The sequence below is a fragment of the Typopeltis vanoorti genome, chromosome 7 (genome assembly GCF_054136105.1).
Source record: "Typopeltis vanoorti isolate ZY-2024b chromosome 7, IOZ_Tvanoo_1.0, whole genome shotgun sequence".
In the NCBI taxonomy this organism is placed as follows: domain Eukaryota; kingdom Metazoa; phylum Arthropoda; class Arachnida; order Uropygi; family Thelyphonidae; genus Typopeltis; species Typopeltis vanoorti.
In genome coordinates this window covers 21,088,263-21,106,881 of record NC_143555.1, presented here as the reverse complement: position 1 = coordinate 21,106,881, position 18,619 = coordinate 21,088,263, and the positions used below count along the sequence as shown (strand labels likewise).

General features: G+C 34.4%; 1 long non-coding RNA gene across 1 annotated transcript in view; it reads right to left on the bottom strand.

The window, feature by feature from the left end:
* LOC150104526 (uncharacterized) overlaps window positions 1-18,619 on the bottom strand; it is a 347,326-nt gene that overhangs the window by 46,633 nt on the left and 282,074 nt on the right. The window contains exons 4-5 of the long non-coding RNA XR_016548569.1: window positions 8,869-8,915; window positions 8,575-8,683 (exon numbers count right to left, since the gene is read on the bottom strand). This is a non-coding gene — a long non-coding RNA (uncharacterized LOC150104526). The remainder of the gene's footprint in view (window positions 1-8,574; window positions 8,684-8,868; window positions 8,916-18,619) is intronic.

Genomic DNA, 18,619 nt, shown 5'->3' with positions numbered 1-18,619 from the left:
AGTATTGCACCATGTCTAGTTATTGAGATTTAGTTGTTGCTAAAAAAAAAAGTTGCTTCACTAAAAAGCATTCCTTACTATATTTTTTACAGTCTCGAAAAACTGATGTAGGAAACAAACATGAAACTTTTCAAGCGTAAGATTGCAAGGAGATAATCTTAGACGGAGAAATGAAATTTATCTTCCACCCAAAGACATTTACAGCATCCAGGACTAAGGAGGGACACGAGGCCGCAGTCTGTTCATTAGAGGGCGTGTGTCTGTTAACCACTAGCCAACCAGGTCGACAAAGTTTCGATATTCTTCATTTTTTTTTCTTTCTCAAGTCCATGATCTCATTATCGTAAATATCTTGCTTACATTATATTTTAGTTTAAGTAAATCATATCCAAATTCAGTGAACAGAAACTGCTTGTCTTGTTGAACTAGAAAAATCCGTCACAGATTTATAGATCATAGCACTGTTGAATGGCTGAGAACCTTTCCGGTGAAAGGCCAAAATGCTGTCATAGTGCGGTCCTAATCAACATCGATATGCGTATATTAATAATAGTTCGAATCCGGCTAGGGCTGTGATGTTTGTGAGCTCCTTCGTCGAGAAATTGGGTGGAAGTGGATAGTATTATATTTTTATCCATCCATTCTTGAATTCTCTTTTAGAACAACTTTTCCAATAATTTTACCACCAATCCTAAGATACTGATTGGTCTATGATTCGCTACCACACATTTAGATCCTCGTTAATGCAAAGCAATTGTTTTCCCTCCTTCCATTTTCGTGGGACTTTTCCACAGCTTAAATTTAAATTAAACAGTCTAGTCGAAGGGATCGTCGGTTTCCCTGCACATTCTCTTAAAATGAGAATCGACATCCCATCCAATTCTTCAGCTATTTGAATTCAGATTCTGCAATAGCCTAAGTATATATAATTCATCAAGCTCTGTTTTAACATCTGTCCCTGTCACTTCTATCGTAACGATATCTTCACTTGGATGATATCCCCTTGAAAAGCAGTTAAACAATTTTATCTACGTCTGTCATCTCTCTACCATCAGCACTCATTAAATTTATCCTTCAATAATCATTCGTTCTTCCTACTTTCCACATAACGAACGAAATCTTTGGGATTTCCTTTGACCTACAAAGCTTATGAATCACAATCTGATTTCGCCTTCCTTACCACGATTGTGACCTTTCTTGCTTGACTCTGGTTTTGTTCGTAAGATTGTTGGTTCTCTTTCTGCTTATATTTCCTCCAAACATTTTGTCGTTTTGTAGTTCATGTTTAACGATACTACTCATCCATCTAACTCCTATCCGATTTACCCTTATGCCTATATAATAAGCAAGCATTAATGTTACTATAGTGATTCAAATTTAATTATTTAAGCCGATTTATTAAAAAGATTTTTAAAGACAGACAGCGCTCCAATAAAAAATCAAATTTTTGTCGAGGCAAATGAAATAATTTTAATTATTCATCTCGAAATAAAAACACTTCTAACATTGAAGTTATGCGCTTACATTTACGATAGCGAGTCTGTTGTTCTTTCTGGCACCCGAAGAGAATAAACTCCAACTCGAATCTGTCGAGAATTTCTGATAAGGGAATTGGTATTCGTGCCACATTTTAAAGATTTATTTAAAACTTCGAAATCTTCGTAGAATAATTTAACTGGATTCAGCACTAAAATATTTCTCCCATGTGTGGGTAGCTTTTAAGTTCGTTTCTCATTCATTTCTCATGCATCCAGGCAGGGCCGCCGAGAGGGAGTGACATCTGAGACTTTTGTCACGGGCCCGGCATCGAAAAGGGCCCGACTGTCGGGCCCCGACGTGTCACATAACTGTGCTTATAATGCATGGTTTTAATTCTCGTATAATTCAATATATAATCTCGTATAAACGAATCCTTGAAATAATTCTAAAACTGCCTATAACATTAAAATGTCACTCAAATAAATACTATTTTTTATTAAACTATATAAGCGTTACCTGGAATTTGTGGGGTAATTTATACCCTGACAAAGTCGACAGAAGTTATTTGAATACTGCGTCTTCAACTGTCCATACTTCTATTCAGAAGACTTAATATAATTGATTTATAATTAAAAGATAGGACTGAAATGTTTATCTACAATACAGGTCGCAATCAATAATGAACGCTACCAATAATTCAACAACAAAGATCACCACAACAATTAAAATTTATCAGTTGTTTCAGAGCTAAGTGTTAAAGAAGAGATTTTTTTCAATAAATCAAAACAATTAACAAGTTTTATATTTATGCTAAAGGATGGGGGGGTAATCGACATATGCAGTTAACGCAGCCAAATATTTAAGTAATTTCACTAATAGCATTGAAAAATAAATAAAATGCATATATTTCAGTTGAATTAGCAGTTTGTTTTCTAATTTAAATAAAAGAAAAATATCAGACTCATTCAGATACTATTTTCTTACCTAAAGTGCATTAATTTCAGTAATGTGATAAAACAGGTTAACGAGGAACCAACAAGTATAAACTATACTTGTTGGTTCCTCTAAACCAACTAAACCAACAGGATAAACTATCCATTTTTACATCCGACATGCTGATCGTCCTGCATTACGATATTCTAACTAACGCCTTCAACATTGTCCTCTGATGTACATTCATAGAATTACTTTTATTTTTTTTTTTACTTTCAGAGCATTATATTTGATCAAAGTGTAATTGTAACCCAAAGCAGTGCTACACACTTGCTGTCTGTTTTAATTTCCCCCACTTCAAAATAGAACCGTGCAATCTTTAAATTAATTGGGGGAGTGCTTAAACCTAGCATTTTATAGTTCAAAGAAGTTTTTTGCCTTTCACAAACATGTACAGAATATTGCTATAATTTTGTTTTCCAAGCACTCACCATCACTATCAATGCAATATAGGGCATACAATTATTGCCTCTTTCTTCTGTTGCTCATTCAACATTATCCATTTACTTCTGATAATTGCGGAGATTCCAAAATCCGCAGAAAATTTTTTCCAACTCAACCAATTAACATTTTTTACTTAAAGTTAATTAAGCGTCATCTTTTCTTAAGAGTGTGGGGGGGTTGCGACCCACACGCAGCTTTCAATAGTGTTGCAGGCATGTTTAATAAGACAACTAATAAATTAATTAAATCAGTTCTAACCGCAAGAAATTACACTTAAATAATGCTTTTTTGATTGTTACTTTTCTCAGAATACTAGGTATTCTTCACTTTATGTAGCAAAGCATCGAAGACCTTAAGAAGGACTTCTAGTCAATATACTATGAGACAAATTAAATGTGTGTGTGTGTATATATACTCGGGGGATACGCCCCCCCCGGCGCCCAACACTCTAAGTTCGGGTAGGCCAGTTCGCCCTGAATTCTGACGACTCAAAAGGGCGGTTACTACCCCCCTCCCTTGGAACTATTCCGTTTGAAACACCTTATATTACACGCTATATGGTTTTGCTAAAGAGAATAGAAGTATCCATGATTACAATGAAAAACAAGTTAAAATACAATTTTAAAAGAAATGTGAAAATTGACTATTTGGATGAAATAGGTTATTAGTTGTTGTTTTTTTTTTTTTTTAACCCTAACTTTTCTGCTTGCTCTCTGATTAGAATCAACAATTCGAATCAGAAAGGTACCAATAAAAGGCAAATACATGAACTTCTGAATAAAGTTGTCAAGTAATGTTTTTAGCCCAATGGTGCTCATTCTCAATATCGAAACTTAATCAAAGAACGATGGATTTTTATATAATTTCATTCAATAGCTTCAAGTCATCAAACTGAGGCCTTTCCGCGCCCTTCTTTCTAGTTGTGGATATTTTCTTAAATTATTCAGAGTTAGAGGGAGAATAGGCGAGTACTCAAGACTGTTCGTGGCTATATGTTCCTGTTGTCCATTTGTTTGGGGGATCGCTTTTGGGACGGACCGTTATTCGCACCGTGTGCTGAGCATTGTCTGACATGGCTTTGCTGCTAGACCACGTATCCTCAATTGAGTTCAATAATCATCTTTTTCTGGTTTTCGATTTCTCCAGTTCTGAGAAAATGTTTTTTTGAAAGGTGTTTTTTTTTTTGCCAATACTTTGAATTTTTTTCATTTCACACATTTTAGGAGATAGGCGTTTCTGTGTCGTAAATACAGGACGAATTTCATAATATTAACCGCTTAGGGGCAAAGAACACACTGATAAGCAGATAAATTGCAAAAAGGAAATATTCTGGCTTTAGTTGTCGCAATATTAGCTAAAGAAATCAAGTCTACCAGTTGGCAAAATTTCAGCCTGACTGATTAATGTGCTTATCCTTGATCCTTTCTTTGTTGTTTTGGCTGGAGGAGTGCACTGTCAGGTTTGTATGGGCGAATACCAAATTACGAAGAGTAGAACTGGGAATAAGCAGCTCAGCTATTTGCCGAAAACATTGAGGAGATCTACTTCCGTGAGACCTTACATTCAATAAATGTGATGCGAATTTTAAAAGTCGGTAGATTGACCCTTTAAAGGATGAAAGAAGCATTTCAAAATCACAGGTGCTTCTCGTGGATAAACGCATGAGAAATATAGGAGAAATATAATGCAAGTCCAAACGTTTTGACAATTTAGTGCATCATGATCTGTCCAACAAATAAGGCATGGGTTTGGGATTTATCGCCAGTCCTCTACCGGGATTACGCAAGATTACCGATGGACAAATATTTACAAAATTACATTTCAAAAAAGATATGCATATTTCTGCAGACACTACTTCTAAACTCACTGAATAATATAGAGAATGCACATATGAAATAAGAATTTAAATCGCTACTAAAACTATATGCATGTTTTTCTTCTCCTACCAGGGATAACCTCTGGAAATCGCCAGTTCGGAATATGATTTATCATGTTCCGAAATGGCGATTAAGGCTATCGAACAGATGATTTAGTAAAAATATCCGTTTAATGGCTTTAATTTTTACCTCCCTTCACGTGTGGAACAACACAGCATTGCTGTTAGCTAAAGCGCAAGCAAATGTCAGAGACAACTGTGTATGAGACTTCCAAGTATGCTATTTTTTATTTGAAATTAATTAGCGAGACCCACTTAAACAAAAATTATTTATTACGAGTTATTTATCAAAGCCATTTAATAACGACCTCGGTGTTCCGACTTGTTCCAACGGATTGTATCTTGTAACTCGTTCATATTTTATTTCGAACACAAAGAACAACACTGTTTAAAGTGCTTTTAATGATCAATATTGTATATTTTTCTTCCGCTTTAATCACAGTTCTTGCACGATTCATTTGACACCTTTGCCATATTGAAGATCTGTTCGGGCTAACGAGTCACAGGAAAGGAATTATTTATGACCCTTCAAGAAGCGGGGATAAACGGAAGTAACTACACGTGAACTCCATCAGAAAGATTAAATCATCAATTTTTACTCCAAAAGTGATAAATACCTGCTTCCGAGTAGATACCCTCGGGACAATTTCTTTTAAGTTTCTTCACTGCTTAAAACTATGAGGAAGTTCTCTCTGAAAGTCAATTTCAATAAATACGCGGCTCTGACAACCCAAGTCTCAGGTTAAAAAGCAGCAAGGATCCTGGAAAAAGAGTCGTATAAAATATGACTCAGATTTAAATGTAGATTGCACGCTGATTTTCCTCTCCTGTCGGCTTGATCATTCTCAAAATGGTCCAACAACTTGAGCATAATGAAATTAGTATTAAAATACTAATACTTATTTTAATACACAATAAAATAAGTATTAATATCGGCACGGCTGCTCTCCCTGTTTCAATTTATGTTTTCTAGATGACAGAATTTGCACAGAAAATGCGTGTATCATTTTCTGTGCAAATTAGTTTCAGTAAGAAACTGATAGTAGTCTTATGCAGTGTAGAAAAGAGGCGAGAACATCCAAGAGCAAATGCTGGAGCTGCTGAAACCATTTCGGACGCGTTTGCTCACACTTATTTCAATGGCAATAAGTCTGAATCACTGCAATCACAAAAAGCATGTGATACGTTTCGCAAGTTTTAGACGTCATTTGGGCCTAAATAATACGAAATACGGATCACATGCCAGTAACTAACCAGGAACCAGCGAAGAAAGAAGTAAATAAAACTTTAAAAAATGTTTCCTGAACTGAATGCTAATGAGATATCTCAATCGATTATGAAAATATCCTGTAAGAAGTGATTACAGTACTTAACTTTCGTAAGCGATTATGAGCAGTTGATCACAAAACATGGGAAAAATTTACATTTGACATATAAGGAAGGCTGCTAAATTTCATCAGTTATGTGAAAAGAATTATCGTTACTTCAGTAATGATAATTCTTCAGCGAATCTCCAATTAGACAAACGCATTAAAATCAGTTTTCTCTGATACTTCCCTGTACAGATTTAAACTAGAAACTTTAATGAAAATCTTAGAAACAAATGCGCTTGGTTTCAAAGGATTCTCTACTAGCCCTCCCCAAAATATGTGCACGTTTATGCAATAAGGATATCGGGAAATCAGTTATGATACTGCAATTCGAATACAATCGCATCCTACGCACGCACACATTCGTCATGAAATCAATTGGTTTTTAATGTTTCTGCTGCTCTACAAAAATAAATAAATAAAAATAAAATACAAACACGATGATTCATTATTTATAACGCGGTTCTTTTATGGATACTGAATACCCAATTAGCAGCAAAACCACGTAGTACTGAAAATGCCACGTCTTTTTTTTAAATTTTTTCTTTTATGTTAGCAAACTGAATAAAATTTGTATAGAATAAAGGACATTAAGCTTTTATTCGGCTCAGTGAAAACTACTTACGGATTTAATTTCTAAACTTTTGTTGATCCAAAACTCTTGAACGCTGTCACTGCAACAAGGCAACAGAACGGCATCGCACAATCCTAAGAATCCTTTTTAAGCGATGAAGGATCCTCAGATGCAAAGCCTTGTAATGCTTTAAAGAACTCTTCCGTTAATATTCCATTAGAACAAGTTCATTACTCTTCATGTCGGTGCGTCATCGGATGTGAAAGACCATTTATCATTAGTTACTTTGTTTCGTGGGTCGCGTTTCCGATATAAGGCAAAAAAAAAAAGGAAGAAATCTCCAAAAGACGTCACATATCCATGTCATCCTTTTGTTCCGAAAACTTCGCATGATAGGTGAAAAGAGCCGACAGTGTAATTAACCACCGTGGTTCAGCTGTCACTTACGAGAAAATTGCGGAGCGTCTCTACAACGTGGGAGTGTTCTGTGTCTTGTATCTAGATTTGCACTGTAATAACTTTCAGGCAATTGCAAACACAAGGATTCGATTGGAGAGAAAAAAAGAAAAGGAACATATAAGAAAAGGCATTTTGAAATAATCTAAAATGTTCTCATGGCAATGAAGACATTCTGGGCGACAGAAAATTATTATAGTTGTAATAGTCTCTGCGACGGCATGCTATATCACCTGAGTTTCGTACATCTGAATTTTATTTTATTATATATATATATATATTTTTTTTTTTTTCTCACGAGACAGTTACTACTGTACTACAGTAAAGTGATTAAATAAGGATAATAAATGCAAAAATTAAGAACACGAACACTACCCCTATGCAAAGAGTGCGTATACCGGCGCTTAGTGAATACAAGATTGTGACAAAAGTAAAGTACAAATTGTTTAGTTTATGCCCGATTCTGGTTAGAGTGCGAATGTGCGTGTGAACTGGCGAGCTTATATGATGTCTAATAATATTTGTACATATTAATTTTCCGTTTACAGAGCATGGCAGTGCAATAATTGCGCAATCTATATCCAAATTAACTCTACCTTTCCATACTTTATCATCTATCAACGAGAATAGCATCGCAGTCGCTCGTAATAATTATCACTTGAGATATTTTAGGCAGATTATAATCTGCCTAAAATATCTCAAGTGAATAACGAAGAAATGCGGATATCTAAGTACAATGCGCTGCCATCAAACACAACGTATATATATCAGTAGTAATCTCAGATATACATTTAATAATGCTCATTAAACAACTACAGTTAGAAAACAACCCTACAATACAATTGGTTAGTGTGAAGTCTAAAATAATTCTCTTTCAGCCGAACTCATTTCGCAGAGAAATAAATATTGAAAGAAAAAGCCTTGGAAATTCCAATGGTGTGCATGTTGAAAATTTGAGTAATGTTAAATAGCTTATAATGAAAATTATATAAAAAATCTAGAAATGTTATCGTAAATAAATGAAGTCCCAGTGTACAATTCCTTAAATTACTTATTTTTCTAAGTGCTAATCAGTAAGGATTTCGCATGAGTGGGGCAATTTTCACATTTTTTTAGGTTTACTACTTAGTACTCAAATCAAAACGATTATGCTATTTAAATTTTAAAAGCCCTCATTAGCACTTAAATTCATAAGTAATTTTAGAAAATGTTTTGAAATTCGATGTGTTTGGGGACGTTTTTTGTAATATTTGTATTTTGATAACTTTTATGTAAATCATGTGTGTTTGGAGAGGGTAATTTATTTGGAAATGTTCACCTACCTTTGTAGTCCTCAAAATGTCTGTTTCCATTGCCTTCTTTCCTCAGCTTCGAGTTAAAGTGTTTAGTTGGATAATGCCATTCACAAGTCTTCCAATGCCATAGGTTATCCTGTAATTTCGTAAAATATTTAATTATGTGAAACTGGTGAAAGAAATTGATTTCCAAGTCTTTCCTTAAGCCAAACTTGAATTCGTTTAGTTTTCAAGACTCGTCCTACAAAATAAATGAAATAAATGATAGTTCTGGATGAAGAAAATAGAATAAAAAAGCATTCTCTAAGCTTTTCTACTTACCACTACTAAGTACATCACAAATATACATCAACCCTTCCCACTGAGTTCTGTAAAGAAAAAAGCATGAAGATCAATTGCAATAAATATGCAGCTTATTTGATAGAGAATACTGCTATCCCTCTCGTTAAAAGGCAGTCACCATGATTGTAAATAATCACATCACCAGTAATTTTAAAATCAAATGGCAATCATATCAAATATGCTAAAAATACACTTTATTAATTATCATGTTATGCTTTTTTTAATATGTCTATACGGATGTGTATTTATTAGACAAAATACAGAAACTCTGCTGTAGAGAACAAACATGGAACCTTCTCCAGGCAGTGCAGTCCTCCAATGAGAGGAGTAGTGGTTCACACCGAGCGATGAAATGCGTCTACCATTTAAATACTTAACAATCACCAACTCCATTTCGGATCCGCAGTTGATTGGACATTGGATACGCTTAAAACTTGGCCAATCAGGCGTGTAATCGTATAAGTATTATATATACATAATACACAAGTATGGAGATCCCAAAACATGAAGTTTAAACAAATATCCTAGACAATCTTCTAAAATCTCAACATCTTCTCAATGAGGCTATTCGCTATGAAAGTAACTTGTAGATCCAGTTTATCTTATGTACTCTTTGGTCCAATTTTGATCAGTAATAATCAAAAATCTCTCATTTGTAAGAAATTATGTGCCCTTCAAATGGTCTGCCCAAAACGAAAATGAAATGCTTCGATCTCAAATAATAATAAAATCCTTAAAACCCGAACTTTATATTTTCAACGCGTATGGGGAGAAATACGTTTTTAAAATCCACCTAAACTGAAGAAATTCCTGTGGAAGCCAAAAATATTTAGTCTTAATAAATTTAATTTTATTTTATATATACATAGATAAAATCATAAGAGATTGGAAGATAACTAATGAAGGAGGATTCAAGATAAACAGTAACACCAGATTAGCCACTCTTCTTTTTGCTGATGATAAAATAATCCTTGGAAATAATGAAGATGAACTACAAAAATCATTATGCATTCAAATAATCTGATAAAAACATATGGTATGGAAATATCAACAGACAAAACAAAAGTCTTGACCTTCAATAAGAAGCAAAATAGTAATAAACACTCAATTACGTAAAAAAACACACATGAACAAGAATCTACAATACAGTAGCTAAACCAACCTTACTTTTTGGCAGTGAAATATGGACAATAAAAAAAGCAGATGAAAGAAGAATTGAATCATCCGAAATGAAATTGCTGCGCAGAACTGAAGGATTTACAATAAGGGACAAAATGAAAAGCAGCCAAATCAGAAAAAAACTTGAAATTACAACCTCTCTAAATGAAAGTAGTTATTTGCTATAGAGAAAAATGGAAAGAACACATACTGAGAATGAATAGAAGCAGAATACCTAAACAAATTCTAAATTACCGCCCAAAAGGTACTCGATGCAGAGGAAGACCCTTAAAAAGATGGAATTGAGTCCGGAACAGGCCACTTTTCCTATAAGCCTGGAAAGGAAGAAGGAGAAGAAGAAATTGTATTTTAATTAGACCTGAAACATTTTCTAAATCTCTAAAAAGCTCCCATAAGCATGCACTACACAGTAGGATTCGAAGCAATGTCTAAGTCGATGGCGAAGCGAAGGCTTTACTTACACGGGTGACTAGTGGATGAACGTATCAATCGCTTCAAATCCTTAAAAGGTACGGTACAAATGTTTTCTGACAACATCTGACTCAATTCTACTTTCTTAGTATTGTAAATAATCGTACTTTTTTTTATATAAACTTTTTCCACATTTCAACGTTTAAACTATCGGCTATGTTTTACTTTACTTATTATTTTTACGTAATTTTTGTATGTCCGTGGAGTACTGGGATTCATGGTAAAAGACCAATCACATTGTTTTCTTTTCGTAATAAATAAATTTTTCCGTTAATTCCGAATGAAAAAAAAAATTCAGCCATCGCCACGTGAGATGATATAATTTAGCTTCAATTGATAAGTATTTATTAAGATTCCTCATAACCTATATTTTCGAAACTCACTTTCTTATTAGATGTTTTAAAATTCAGGCTTCCCTTCAGAATGTGCAATGTTTTGATATTTGGAAACTAAATATATGGTATGCATATAATTAACTTATACTCGAGAGCTAAACTCTCAAGTTTAGCTCTCAAATTAAAAATTCGAGATCCTATATCCACGAGTCGACGGTTTTAGGTTCATCCACTGAAACACTGGTCCAAAGGGCAGCATTTCAATTTAAATACTTACATGCGCAGCCAAGATTGAAAATTCTTATTAAATTAGATGGATGCATAAATACTGAGAAGATCAACAAGAATCTAAATATGCGTAAATCTTGCATGTTGTCAATTAAATATTACCGCAATAGAGGGATTGCTATAAACGCGGAATGAGCTGTTGCTCAGTACTTCACGCCGAATGTACCACGAATAGTTTATTACTTTCAAGAGATATTTACGGATAAATGATTATTTTTGTTCTTAAATTTCATATTTTCGGTACTAGCTAAAATAAATTATTTAAAAAAAAAATTAATGCTTAAACTGAGATTTCTATAAAAACATGGTATCTCTCCCTTGACTTATTTCAAAAACATTATGACAAATTGGACAGAGCACTTCATCTTGAGCAGAAGAGTTCATCAAATATCACTAAACTTAAATTCATAAGGCCCTTTCGTAACTTGTCAGATTGTAATCTCGGAAACATTGAATTAACGATTTCCTTCCAGATGTCGGTCACATGATATAACAGCGCAGTTAACTTCACAGAATCCCAATATCCAGGCTTCCCTTTCTTCAAATTTGCTATATGTTAAAAACTGTTATACAGTTTGTTCCTTTATTTTTTTCCATCCATAAGGGGGGGAAAAACTTCTCGTTAGCAGTGCTGTCCTCATATCCTATTACCTTCAACTATCTTACAAGAGGGTAAAAATCCTCGTACGTGTTAGTACTTCCAGAGTCTGTTGAAGTAGAATCCTTATCAGTCATAGGATTTCCCTTTTACGCATTACCTGCCTCTTGGCTTAAAATAATCCCAGATCTTAATTGGAAATAGACATTGCTCTTGTTATGAAGAAGCCTTTAGACAAAACATTCTGGCAATGTTACTGTACTAAAGGTATACACTATTATTGCATGAATGATCGATAAGTATTCAGAGAAATACTTCTTGTAAATTTTTATTCACTTTGCAAATACATACTTTTTTTGTTGTTGTTGTTCAATCCATTCGCGGTACGGTATCAGCTGAATTTCGTCAGTGTTCATAATAAGATATTAATTAATAATAAATGCATAACAGTTTATATCGAAAATTTCGGTATTCTTCCTTTATATATAAAGAATAATTCCATATAATCATTTATTGAGGTCTCAATCATAAATATGGATAGAGGTCTGGTTAATTTCTCTTCCCATAATGCACAGTAATGAACACGTCCGAAAGGAAGAGCGCTTTGCATTGTGGGTACAAGGGATATTGATGTGAGGTCAACAGCCTCTACATACAACTAGACTAGTCGTGAAGATACTCAATCCGCAGTCTGTTTGCTTACACTTCGAAACATGATTTACGAAGAATAATTTCGTGTAAAATATTTATTATTTCAAATAGATAATAGTAATTAATATTTATTTAGAATCATTAAAATATTATTAGACAGCAGATTTTTCTTTTCGTTTTCCCTTATTGTCAATTTTGTTTAAACTTAATGGAGAGTATCATGTCACGAACCTCTTGTTTAAAGTTTTTAAAAAAAAAATCAGTAGACTAACAAACTATGTGTCAGTACATCCATCTGTTTGTTGGGCAGCAGATTCCGAATGGTCACTCAATAGCTCGGTGAAGTGCGACACTAGTCCTCTCCAAGTGGTCCTGTTGTATGCTTTTTGGGAGACGTCAACTGTCTGAAGATCAGTCACTCTGGTTACACTATCTATCCATCTCATGAATGTTCTACCGATCGTCTTTTTCGAGCAACTTTATCTTCTATTACTGTTTTTCAAAAGTCATTCCTTCCATCCTTTCAATGTAACCAAAGTAATTCAACTTTCTTTTGTAATATCCGTAAGGAGGCTTAGAAATCTGCCAATACCTTCTAGCACCCATCCGTTTGTCCGCCTTTCAGTATACGATATTCTCAAGCGCTTTCTGTAACACAACTATGTGTTACAGAAAGTTTCAAAGAACATACAGAACATTCAAAGGCAGCTATAGTTTTCCAAGCAAATTCTTTAAGTTCCAAGTCTCACATCCATAAGTCACTGTTGGAAAAACAGCAGCATCCAAAATCCTTAACTTTAATTGTGGAGATAGATCCATCCTTCGAAATTTCGGTATAAATTTTTCCTTGTCCTAGCTCATGGTTCTTATGAATTCTCCATTTAATCTCATATGTTCTTCAGTCCATGTGTCTCTTTCGTTCTCCATCCGCGTATTTTTTTCCAATTAAATCCCATGTTGAATCTCATATCCATGGGTTTTTTGGTCTTCTAATTGGTCCTCGCTACTTACTGGCTGTATCCTCTATTATAACCTTGACTCCTTTCCAAAGTATTTCAAGTGAGTTCTACTCACTGGTCTCCAAAAGGTCACCCAACCGAGTCGATGTTTCTTCTGTGAACCCATTACGGATTACTCTGACATCTAGTCTAATATGACGTCCCCGACTTCGGTACGGTTTCGGAGTCTCGGTGCTACTTTGGATCTTACTAGCTGATTATACAACACCCTATTCCGTGACAACTACGCACATTGTTACACGCTTGGCTTCCATTGTTTTAAAGCCAGTATATAATCAGTCTGATACCTTGACCTGTCAATGTTGGATGTTCAAGTAGAGGTCTGTCGTGGGTGTTTCTGGAAGCATGTATTGGTAATAACTAATCTGTTAGCATGGGAAAATTCCAATAGTCTTTCACCACCAGTGCTACGTTATGCCAGGTCGAGTATGCTGCACGCAGGCCTAACTCTCACACTCTTTCCCATTTTTCCATTAAAGTCCTCTAAGTTGTAAAGCATGTTTCCTTGGTAGGTAGTCCAAAACAGTCTATAGGTTTCATAAATTCCTCACTCTCTTAATCAGGCCTATCACTGTAGGGTGCATAAACTACCACGATTCACGCACACATTGAGGGATTAGCTTTATGTCTAACACAAAGCAGCCTGTCACATGTGTCAGTAATCAGTCTGTTTTAATAAGCATGTCAATTGGTCTTCGAAAACAAAACGAAATACTGAGCAGCGTCATATTGTGAAATTCGATGCAGCGTCATAATTTTTTCAAAATTTTATTGCATCAACTTTTACAGGAGTCACATCCAAAATTCACAAAAAGTAAACTTGTAAATTTTATATTTAAATAATACTAACAGCCCATATAAATTAGCCCAGATATATTTAGCATGATACTGTGTAAATAGAAGATATATATGAATAAGTAGTTCAAGGGAAAATTTCTTAGAAACAGAATTATGTTAGAATTTATGGTTTCGATGAATTTCAATTACAAGAAACCTATTTTAATGAAAGCAGTCTGATACCGCCTTCAAGGTCAATAGCAAAAGGGGGCAGTATACTTCAGAAGCTGTTACGCTATGCTATAAAAGAGATACAAAGTTCATTTCAGGGAGATCTAGAAGTCTGCGCTTTCTAGAAGGATAAGAGTTGGAATGTGAAAGGTACGGGGGGTCTCAGACCTTAATTCAAAGTTTGCGTGGGAATATCTGGGGTCCAAAATTTTTGCGCAGGGTCCCGTGAGAAGCCAAATGAAAGGATCATAGAATAGACTATCGACAGATTTGACGCCAGAAGAAAAGGAGGAAGTCGATCCACGGACTACGTCGGATCCGGATGAAGTCGTGGAGGGTAACCGGAGGCGAAACCTTACAGAGCGAATAGCGGCCCAGGATGACACAGCCTTGACCGTCAGACCTTACGTCGCGGTGCCTACAACGTCAGAAGATCGCGCTGCAGCCACGCGAGCCATTCCAGAGGAGAACACGGTATCCATGAAACCTCTAAAGTGATAGACCAAGCCCTAGCATAGAGGAGGATTCAGAATAAGTCTGTAAAGGAAATACGACTAAGTGCAACCTATGGAGGAGTCATGTGAGTTGAATTTTGTTGCAAACCCTTTTTTTTTATTTATGATGTGAAGGACTGTTTAGAAAGACTGAATTTATAGAACTGCTATATACAATAGATTGAAAACATGTTCGCATAAAGAGAAGCTGTTTTTAAAATAATTGTAAAAGACATTAATGAAAATTTTGACTTACAGTGTATTGTAAAGAACTGGTTCAGAAGAACTGACAAGATTATAGAATTAAGGAATATGATGTTATGAGAAGTAGTTTGCTTAATGAGTGCTATATTTTATGTGAAGGTTGGAATTGGAGATTATAATTAAGCAAAGCATGGAAGTTCCTAAACTGTAAATGGGCTGATAGTTGATAGTTATCTAATTTAATTGTTTAATAATTTACGTCATTGGTATTTGTTGCATACCTAAGAATTTGTCCTACATGACGTTTTTGTTTTCTAAGGTGCTTAGCTTAGAGAGGCAAGGAAAGTAGCATCCTTTTGGTGCATACCTTGTATTACTGTTTTAGTATAAATAAACATGTTTGTTATGTTTAAAATGAGTGACGGCTGATCTTTTTTGCAACTGCACTGTTCTCAAAAAAAAAAAAAAAAAACAGATCCTGCGAGCGGGGAAGATTGGAATTTGGTATGAATTAAGAGTTAGCCTCGACTGCATATAATTATAGAGGAGGAACTTTACTGGAAGTATAAATATTTTCTTATGCCATATGTTGAACTTTAGTGTTGCAACTAGTAATAAATAAATAAATTTCTAGAGATTCTACGGCATAAGGAAAGAATACTAAAAGGTAGAGAAAGGGAAAATAAGATTAACTGAGTACATTAAAGGAAAAAGATAAAGTTGAAGTTAACGAATAAAAAAATATAGAATCCAAGGATAAAGAAAGCAATATTTTAACAACAATCAGTAGAATAAAAAACACTATATTATTACAATATCACAGGTAGCATGGAAAGATATTATTTATACATATTTATTTTATTATTCATTTAACTGATTTATGCATACTTTGTAATTACCCAAGGAAGGTTTAAACAGCAATCAACTGAGTACGACACAAGAACCATCATTCTTATCATACAAAGCACAAATTTAACCTGATATGTATATTATGCGCATGAAATATTTAAAGAATTATTTTATCTATATTTTATACACCAATGTGTGCGAACTGGATATTAACTGTTGATTTCTGTTAAGTGCATGTTGCCTTGGAGAAGATACTAAGTATATATCCTACGTATGTCACCTGTTTAAATATGTCTTATGTTCCTTTATTACAATAATAAAGACTATTTCATTTGGTGTGAAAGACACTGGTTAAATTACCAACACTTGGAAAGTTTTTTAACTTGGGTATAATATACGTTAAAGATACCAAGCTATTTTATAATATACTTATAAAATAGCTTGGCATCTTAAAAATCTTTCTACATCTCTTTCTCTCATCCAGGAATTTTTATTTAATAAGGTCAAAGTAACTTGTTTTGGTAAAATATTTATAAGCTCTGTATTACTTAAACCTTGTTATTTCTAAGCCTGGCTCCCACTGATGAGACCTCAATAAAGGTCGAAACCGGTCTGGGTAGTGGCCCCATGCCTTTAATGCATAGCATCATACATCTCCTCAAGGAGATGTGCTTTGCATTAAGGGTAAATACTAAGAATAGTGATCAGAGCTTATTCTACATTTACCTCGAGTTGCCTAAGACTTGCACTACGTTCGGAGTCGCCCAGACTTCCCCTACTTGCAGGCGCAAACTTGACTTACTTGTCTGTTTGCTTACTTAGGAAATGGATTAAAACCAAGTTTATATATACATATAAAATAGCTTGGTATCTTTACCAACACTTAACTTGGTTTAAACTATCAATTAGATATGAATCTTAAACCATATTTGAAATGCACAAATTTTCAGTCTTAATTTCAATTCACAATTCTAGTCAGTGTTGCAACGAAGTTACATTTTAATCAGTGCACAAATTGATACACATTTTTAAATAGAAAAACGCAACAGGCATTCCTAACGCATTCTGCTGCGGTGAGAATGTGAAAGGTTGCATGTTCTTTGTATTAGAAGAAGATAATTCTGAAATATTTTTGAAAAACAAGAATAAATCTGGCACCTTACGTTCTCAAAGTTACCTACTGAATAACACTGATGCAACACTAAATCCACCCCCAACGGTCCCTAACATGAATCTGAAATTTATGAGTGATGAGCAATAGCACAACAGATCAATTGTCTTGAGACTGATATCAGGAATGTCCACTTAATAGAAACGAAACCTAATTGCGTTTTATGAAGAACGCATATCTACACCAATGAAGATGGTATTTATTTTCTTACTGAAGATGAATGGCGAAAGTAAAAAAAAAAAGCATGCATACAGAAAATGCTTCCATACCGTTGACAAGTTTTATTTATCTCTGTTCTACGAATGGTTTATATTTAGGGGATTTTCATAATAAATAATAATTGCATATATACGAAAGTAATAATTGTATTAATGGAATAAAAATGTAGCAGAGTATATATATATTTGCAATGTTTACTTGTATTGTATTTAAAGTTAAAATAGTATTTAACTCAGAATTTAAACAAGCAAGTATATCTTGCTTCTATATTTAAACTAGTCATTTATTCGGACACCTTCACTTTTTCTACATTTGTGGTAAATATTTTATATATATATATATATATATATATATATAATAAATACGCTGTTATTCGTGACCTAAACACAGTTAAGGAATTCTTAAATCCTATAAGAGAAGCTAGAAAATTACATTTTATTTCAGAATTTCTTACACCACCAACAGAAGTCGTAGTACTTAGAAGAATGTCACTGCTTTGTTTATATCAAGTAATAAAACGGAGTAATGAAAGGTTAGCAATTTTTTGTTAAGATTTTTTCTTTCCTTACTGCAGGATTCAGGCTATGCCATTCGTTTATTGGTGAAGGGCGTGTTCCGTTATGTAATATTCAAAAACAACTTCGTGTCGTGAAACTGAATTATCTCGCTATGAAACAGAAAAGATAAACTTATTCATACTATATTGCTTTCTACCACGCTCAAGTGGAAACTCCCTTATCCCCAAGAAACTTTCTTTACTCAATTCTTGAGTAGTAAACGGAATTTATCCAAGTTTCTCAGGGGAGTTCCTCGCTTGTTACTTTACTTAGGTTTTTCATAAATATTAAAAGGTTTGCTAGGAAAACCCATTGTTAGCAACAGGCCTCTTTATTATCGTTGGAAATCTGTTGCCTTGTTCCTGAGTGGGCGTATGTCTGAAGGAAGTGAGAGAGGTGTACATAAATTGGTTGTTGTGACATCTGAAGCCTCATGAAAGTGAATGATCCGACCATGTCGAGTTTCAGCGTGGGTAAATTCCGTGAACTGACCGAAAGGTCAGCAACCGTCACGCGACATTACATTTTCGTTTCATCAATCGGAGAAACGAAGACCAAACGGCTACAGCATGTCTGGATCGCGCAATGATGAATTGTGCCTGTCATTTTGTTAAGTAAAAAAAAAAAAAAAAAGGATTTTCGATAGAATCGACTTGCGCGATTTCGAGAAACAACTTTGAAAGAAGA